Source organism: Oryx dammah, unplaced genomic scaffold, assembly GCF_014754425.2.
Source record: "Oryx dammah isolate SB20612 unplaced genomic scaffold, SCBI_Odam_1.1 HiC_scaffold_4, whole genome shotgun sequence".
Taxonomy (NCBI): Eukaryota; Metazoa; Chordata; class Mammalia; order Artiodactyla; family Bovidae; genus Oryx; species Oryx dammah.
Window position 1 is genome coordinate 51,440,255 of NW_024070188.1, and position 8,547 is coordinate 51,448,801.

Genomic DNA, 8,547 nt, shown 5'->3' on the forward strand with positions numbered 1-8,547 from the left:
ATTACAGAACAGATCACTTCAGAGGTAAATAAACTTAAAATCTGTTATCAAAGGCAGTTCAGCATCTTAAGAAAACTTGTACCATGCATGAAATTCTTTTCTTGGGGCCTGCTTTCTGCAAACCTTCCTCACTTTCTGTAGCCATCACTTAATTTGCCCATCCAGAAACAGTCATCTGTAAACCAGACCTACTTCCTGTTTTCTTAATAAAATACAATTCCATTTACATGCCTTTACTGAGAATACGCATCCTACTTTTCTTAAGCGACCATCAACTGTCATTTATATTAGTATTCTGTAGATTGATGAACATAAATACCAGTGATAATAATTTAGATACTTTAGGAAAAATTTCTAAAAATATTTGCTTTCTTGTAGAGAACCTCTCAGGATGGCACCAAACATATTCATTAGTAGTCCAAAATATCTTTAAGTTTTCTATAAGAGGGAGCCAGTGTTTAGTATTAAATGTTTCAGTACCTTATTTTGTTTAGGAGTGACTAGCTATTCAATAAACTTTCTCTTATTCTATTATCTCATTACATTTTTTGGTATCTCTTTACATGATCTCTTTACAATTTTTATCTTATTACATTTTCTTTCCTTAAACGTTTCTTCACATTGAGTTATTTTCCTTGCTGACAAATTTGCAACACATATAATAAGATCTTAGTTAGCTTATATTAAACCTAGGCACAATGAAAGTATTATATTGATTATTATATTGACAACTCTTAAGACATACATGTATTCAGACAGACACAATGAGAGATCTAACTTCATTTTCTAAACCTAGTCATGAGTCAGATATCACAATATAAAACTCACTAGTTTATAAATAGCAGTTGGAATAAAAAAATTTTTTTAAAGGCTTCGTACCCTTTTTGTCCCCCTTCAGTCTCAGAAATTAGAGATGGTCTAGATAAATGATCCTGAGCGCTCTGGTCTCAAGGATCAGGGAGCAAAAATCAGGTTCTTCAAATAGGACTTATTTCCTCAGGACTTACTGCTATTTTCTTTCAAGCTAGCTTCTCTACTGGTTGGGAATTAAACCAGTTGGGGGTTGGTTAACCTTCAACAGGCATTGTGTACTTAATTGGTGCAATTGAAGGTTCATACTTTTCATAGATACCTCCTTTTTTTCTTTTAATGGTTTTGAAAAGTTGGTCAACCAGTATAACAAGAGCGTTTATGTGTAACTCAGACCAACCTACCTAGATTGTCTTTTGACAAAGTAGCCAAATCCTCATCTAAACCTTCTGAAAAGACAGAATTAAGCAAAGGGTCATATTGGTAGTTAGAGAATGACTCAGGTGCCTAGCCAGAACATTGCTTAAATTTTTTCTTTTTCTTTTCCGCAAACCTTTCATAATAGTCCAGAATTGATTCATTTGATCTTTGCTTACACTGTTGAATCTCTGTCCAGTCTACAGTTTTTAGAAAAAGCTCTGGATTAAGTTCAAGTTTTTGAGCTAATCCCTTGTATTCAGTGTGAGCCTCTAGAGTATGTGATTCAAAGTTCACTAAGAGGTGTTTCCATCTTTTTTTCTTTATTATTGCCCTTGCTTTACTTTCAGAAACTAACAGTTGTATTAACTGATATACATCTGAAAACCTGGGCTCATAGGAGCAGATGGTTAACTTGAATTTATTAGCAAATTCCAGTGGATCCTGACTTGAATTGGGAAATTTCTCAGTCAAGGCTCAAAGTTCTGCTCGAGTCCTAGTTGTATATGTAAGCACTGAGGATGGTTCACTTCTCCTTGGAATAATTTTCTCTTTAAGGCAACTATAATCACTTCTGAATTTTTAAATCCTCCTTTACTGGGGAAAGGAGAGAGGCTGGAGGAGGAAGAACTGGAAGAGAAACAAGTGCTAACATCTGGTCGAGTAACTCAGATAGAAGAAGACATGTAGTGGGAGGTTGTTTCCATCTCTGGCTACTGTGAATAACGCTGTTATGAACGTGCTGTACAAGTATCTGTTCAAGTCTCTGCTTTCAACTCTTTTGGGTTTATGTCCAGAAGTAGAACTGCTGGATTGTGCACAGTAGTTCTGAGTGAGTGAATGTGTGAAGTCGCTCAGTCGTGTCCCACTCTTTGCGATCCCATGGACTGTAGCCTACCAGGCTCTTCCATCCATGGGATTTCCCAGGCGAGAATACTGGATTGGATTGCCATTCCCTTCTCCAGGGAATCTTCCCATCCCAGGAATTGAACTCAGTTCTCCCACCTTGCAGGCAGATTCTTTACTGGCTGAGCCACCAGGGAAGCCCATTCAGCAAATACTTACTGAATATTTGACACACTGTGACAGGTGTTAATGGGGCTCTGGGGCTAAAATGGGTGACAGGACAGACCTGTCCTTAAAGCTCTTACTGTTCAGTGTGTGCCAGGTTGAATTGTGTCCCACCAACTCTGACCCCCAAGACCTCAGAATGTGACCTTATTAGGCAATAAGGGCTTCCCTGGTGGCTCAGAAGGTAAAGAATCTATCTGAAATGCAGGAGATCCAGCTTTGATCCAAGGGTAGGGAAGATCCCCTGGAGAAGGGAATGGCAATCCACTCCAGTTTTCTTGCCTGGGAAATCCCATGCACAGAGGAGCCTGGTGGGCTACAGTCCATGGGGTTACAAAGAGTTGGACACGACTGAACAACTGCCCACGTGCACACACACGTGTTCTGGTATGACTGGTGTACTTATAAAGGGAAATTTGGACACAGAGTCAGATGTGCATAGAAGGGAGATGATGTGAAGATGTTGAAAAGACAACAGGCCCTAAACGGAGTCATTTATGCCAAGCCCCAAATCACCAAACTAAGACTTTAATTGCAGTTTCAGCTCTCCCAGAAGTGGAATCTTACCCTAGTCAATCAAGAATCGCCTGATCAACATTAGTCAAGTAATCTGCCTGTCAGACCCTTGCCATCCCCTCTAAGGAAAGTCATCTTGCAATAAACAATCTGCTTTTTTTTGCCTAGTACTTCTTTATTCCTGCTCTAGTCTGCCTATAAAATCTCTTGCCTTGTTTAACTGTTCAGGGAAGCTTTCCATCTGCTAGATTGTTGATGCTGCTTGAATCTTGAATCATGAATCTTTATACAGAGCCAATAAGATCTTTAATGCTTACTCAGTTAAATTTTGTTTTTCATAAAGACACACACAGGGAGAACACCACATAAACTTGAAGGCAAAGAGCACAGTGATGCTTCCACAAGCCAAAGTATGCCAAGGATCGCCTGAAAACCATTGGAAGCTACAAGAGAGGTATGAAACAAAATCTGCCATCATGGCCCTCAGAACCAACCCTGCTGACACCTTGATCTCATTGTAGCCTCCAGGAAAGTGTGCCAGTGCATTTCTGTTGCGTAAGCCACTCAGTTGGCGATATGTTGTTACAGCGGCCCTGGGAAACTAATACGTGAAGGCAAAACAAAGCAATCACAAAACTGTGTGACATGTGAATGGGGCATATATGTGATGCCTTGGAGGGTGGTGTGGGTGAGGTGGAAACCATGTCTTACTGGCCTTGAGGGCCCATGAAAGGGGTTTAGATTTGCCCCTGGGTCACAAGCTAGAACCTTGCCCTCTGGCAGAAGACACAAAGGAATTTTATTTTTTTAAACTGCAGAAGAGGACATATTCTTCCCGTCCTTAACACTTCATCTGGTGGAAAGCAGGCTTTCTCAACTGGAAACAGCTAAGAGATGGGGCAAAGCCCCAGAATCCTTGGCAGGATAGGAGGCTGTGAAAGTTACCCCTGAGAAGGCCTTACACTGGAGTGCACTCCCTGGTCCTGCTACCTCCCATCTGTGTTGCTCCAGGTGTCGCCCTGGTCACGAGGAACTGCTCTGGGAAGAAGACCATGGATGGGGGCATTTTGATTTCATGTACTTGATGAATTTTAGCTAGAAGGCTTGTGAATGAAATTATGTTAGTTCTGTGAATTAAACTGGTTTTAATTCAGTTTAAAGCAATGATCCTCCCCACCTCCAACCCCAACTCTTGGCAGAGTTTAAAACTCAAGAAGCAAATTTATATTGGGGTCAATAAGAAGAAACCAAGGAGTTGATAAGAAGTTTGGGCTTGAGAACAAGGGCTTACAATCTTCCAAAGGCAAAAAATCTAGATTCTGGAAAAGAACAAGGACTTACTGTTCTTTGTCAATGCGGTCATTTTAAAATAATGTTTCTTTTTCTGACAAAAATGTTGTTTCCAAATTTGGGGATTTTTGTATTGAATGCCCTTTACGTTTCAAAAGACTTTTTAAAAAATCATTGCAATGAAACTAGAAAATCTGTGGATTTACCTTGATTTTTAAAGAATATAATTTTGTTTCATTCTGTAATGATATATGCAGTTATTACAGAATTCAAAATTGGAAATTTGGGGCATGGCAAATATTTGGAGTTTACATTAAACCAAAAATGCTAAATCTTATGCAAATGTGATAAAACATGGGATTTCAGTTGCAATTAAAATGTACTATAATGAGAAAGAATGGTATCTTCTAGGAAATAGTTTTATTTCCTAAAAGGAATTATATGAATCTATAAAATTTTCCTCTTGAACATTCTGAGTAAGATTCATTTTACAATCAAAGTTTATTTTTTGTTTTTGTATTTTCCTTTCATATACTTTGGTTATATATTATAATATTTTAAGTTGACTTGAGGAAATTTTATCTCATAATTTTACAGTAACAGATATTCAGTGAGTTCTGAGAATTTGCAGTTCTATACCATGTTTATCAGTAATTAAAATAAGGATGCTGATACTGAATTTCACCCAGAAATCTCTTGAATAAAACCTCAAAAGCCTGTAATTCCACCACTTAGCCTCTTTCTAGCCAATTAGTGGAATTATGAAGTAGTTGTACTGTCTTGATCTCTCCGTAGGAAAATTAAAAACTTTGATGGGCATTGGTTAAAATAATACTAATCGGGAGAATCATTTGGCTGTATACACTACACAGTTTAGAATAAGTATTATGTTTTAAATTTATAAGAGAGGACTACACTACTCAACTTAGAAACTTACCGTAAAGCTACAACCCTCAAAACAGTGTAGTATTATGAAAGAGTAGATACGTAGATCAATGGAACAGAATAGAGAGCCCAGAAGCAATCCATAGAAATGTAAACCAATCAGTAAACTGACCCTTGACAAAAAAACCAAAGATGATACAATGGAGAAAAATTAGTCTTTTCAACAATTGCTACTGGAACAACTGGATATCCACATGCAAAAAAGAAAAAGAAAAAGAAACAGAGTTTTTACTTCCATCACAAGAATGAACTCAAAATTACTCATAAACCTAACTATAAAACAAAAAAACTACAAAACTCCAAGGAGATAACACACGAAAATCCAGATGACTCCGCTGGGTATGGTGATGCCTTTTTATTAGATACAACACCAAAGATAGGACTCATGCAAGAAATAATTGATGAGCTGAACTTCATTCAAATTAAAAACCTCTGCTCTGTGAAAACTCTCAAGAGAATAAGTAGACACTATAGACTGTGAGAAAACATTTATAAATGCATGCCTGTTAAAGAACTTATCCAGGATATACCAAGAACTCTTAAAACTCAATCATAAGTAAAGAAACTATTCCAATTAAAAATGGGCAAAAGATCTTATCAAGGAATATATACAGACAGAAAATAAGCATATGAAAAGATGCTCCACATCCTATGTCATTAGGGAAATGCAAATTAAAACAACAGTGAGGCTCTCTAAGAGTCACCCCTGTGCAGCCTTCTTGCGGCAAGTGAGCCTGAGGCAGCCATTGCCCGCTCCATGTTCTCCAGTACCTGGATTCTTATCCTTGAAGATGCCTGAGGAAGTGCACCGTGGAGAGAGAGGTGGAGCCATTTGCCTTCGAGGCAGAAATCGCCCAACTCATGTCTCTTATTATTAATACCTTCTATTCCAACAAGGAAATTTTTCTTCCAGAGTTGATCAGTAATGCTTCTGATGCCTTGAACAAGATTTGCTATGAGAGCCTGACAGATCCTTCCAAATTGGACAGTGGTAAAGAGCTGAAAATTGACATCCCGAAACCCCAGGAACATACTCTAACTCTGGTAGACATGGGCATTGGCATGACCAAAGCCGATCTCGTAAATAATTTGGGAACCACTGCCAAGTCTGGCACTAAAGCGTTTATGGAGGCTCTTCAGGCTGGTGCAGACATTTCCATGATTGGGTGATTTGGTGTGGGCTTCTACTCTGCCTACCTAGTGGCAGAGAAAGTGGTTGTGATCACAAAGCATAACAATGAGGAACAGTATGCCTGGGAGTCTTCTGCTGGCAGTTCCTTCACTGTGCTGACCATGGTGAGCCTATTGGCCAGAGTACCAAAGTGATTCTCCACCTGAAGGAAGACCATAGAGTACTTGGAAGACAGGCGGGTCAAAGAAGTGGTGAAGAAGCACTCACAGTTCATAGGCTATCCCATCAAACTCTATCTGCAGAACACATGAGAAGGAAATCAGTGATGATGAGGCTTAAGAAGAGAAAGGTGAGAAAGAATAGGAAGATCAATATGATGAAGAGAAGCCTACGATTGAAGATGTGGGTTCAGATGAGAAGGATGATAGGGGCAAAGATAAGGAGAAGGAAGACAAAGAAGATAAAGGAGAAGTACATTGCTCAGGAAGAACAGAACAAGACCAAGCCCATTTGGACCAGAAAGCCTGATGACATCACCCAGGAGGAATATGGTGAGTTCTACAAGAGTTTTACCAATTACTGAGAAGATCACTTGGCAGTAAAGCACTTCTCTGTAGAAGGTCAGTTGGAATTCAGAGCACAGCTGTTCATCCCCCGTTGGGCTCCTTTTGACCTCTTCAAGAGCAAAAAGAAAAAGAACACCACCAAACTGTGTATCTGCCATGTGTCCATCATGGACAGCTGTGATGAGTTGATTCCAGAATATCTCAACTTCATCCGTGGAGTGGTTGACTCTGAAGACCTTCACCTGAACATCTCCCAAGAAATGCTCCAGCAGAGCAAAGTTCTGAAGGTTATTCATAAGAACATTGTTAAGAAGTGCCTTGAACTCTTTTCTGAGCTGGCAGAAGACAAGGAGAAATATAAGGAATTCTATGAGGCATTCTCTAAAAACCTGCAGCTTGGAATCCGTGAGGACTCCACTAACTGGCGATGCCTTTCTGAGCTGCTGTGCTATCACACCTCCCAGTCTGGAGATGAGATGACTTCTCTCTCAGAATATATGTCTCACATGAAGGAGACCCAGAAGTCCATCTGTGACATCACTGGTGAGAGCAAAGAGCAGGTTGCCAACTCTTCCTTTGTGGAGTGCGTGTGGAAGCAGGGCTTAGAGGTAGTGTACGTGATGGGGCCCATTGATGAGCACTGTTTGCAACAGCTCAAGGAGTTTGATGGGAAGAGTCTGGTCTCCATGACCAAGGAGGGCCTGGAGCTGCCTGAGTACAAGGAGGAGAAGAAGGTGGAGGAGAGCAAGGCCAAGTTTGAGAACCTCTGCAAACTCATGAAAGAGATCTTGGATAAGAAGGTGGAGAAGGTGACAATCTCCAACAGGCTCGTGTCTTCACCCTGCTGCTCTGTGATGAGCACCACAGCTGGACAGCCAACATGCAGTGCATCATGAAAGCTCAGGCACTTTGGGGCAACTCGACCATGGGCTCAATGATGGCCAAAAAGCACCTGGAGATGAGTTCTGACCACCCCCTCGTGGAGACCCTGCAGCAGAAGGCAAGAAGCAGGCATAAACGGCAAGGCCGTCAGGGACCTGGTGGTGCTGCTCTTTGAAACTGCACTGCTCTCCTCTGGCTTCTCGCTTGAGGATCCCCAGACCCACTCCAGATGTATCTCCCACATGATAAAGCTTGGCCTGGGCGTTGATGAAGACAAGGTGATGGCAGAGGAGCCCAGTGCTGCTGTTCCTGATGAGATTCCCCGGCTTGAGGGTGACAAGGATGCCTCTTGCATGAAAGAAGTAGATTAGGAGTTTCTCCCTGCAGCCTGCCCCCTCTGTATAGCATCCGATGGCTCCCCCGGCAGCAGCCCTAGTGGCCCTGGCTCACGTGGCTCCCTCTGCTGATGTCTAGTGGTTTTATTTCTGTCCTTCTGTCTAAGGCAGGATACAAGGGCCTCAAGCAAGCCCTATCCCTATCCATGTTTGACATGGGGTTTGAATATTGTGTGTTGTGGTTTTTTTTGTTCTGAAATTAAAGTATTGGGGGAAAAAAACAAAACAAAACAGTGAGATACCACTACATGCCTCTTCAGTTCAGTTCAGTCGCTCAGTCGTGTCTGACTCTTTGCGACCCCATGAATCGCAGCACGCCAGGCCTCCCTGTCCATCACCAACTCCCAGAGTTGACTCAGACTCACGTCCATCGAGTCCGTGATGCCATCCAGCCATCTCATCCTTGGTCGTCCCCTTCTCCTCCTGCCCCCAATCTCTCCCAGCATCAGAGTCTTTTCCAATGAGTCAACTCTTCACATGAGGTGGCCAAAGTACTGGAGCTTCAGCTTCAGCATCATTTCTT

General features: G+C 41.2%; 1 pseudogene; it reads left to right on the forward strand.

Annotated features, from left to right (window-relative positions):
• The first annotated feature begins 5,746 nt into the window (after positions 1-5,746).
• Positions 5,747-8,185, forward strand: LOC120862760 (annotated as a pseudogene).
• Positions 8,186-8,547: the final 362 nt, after the last annotated feature.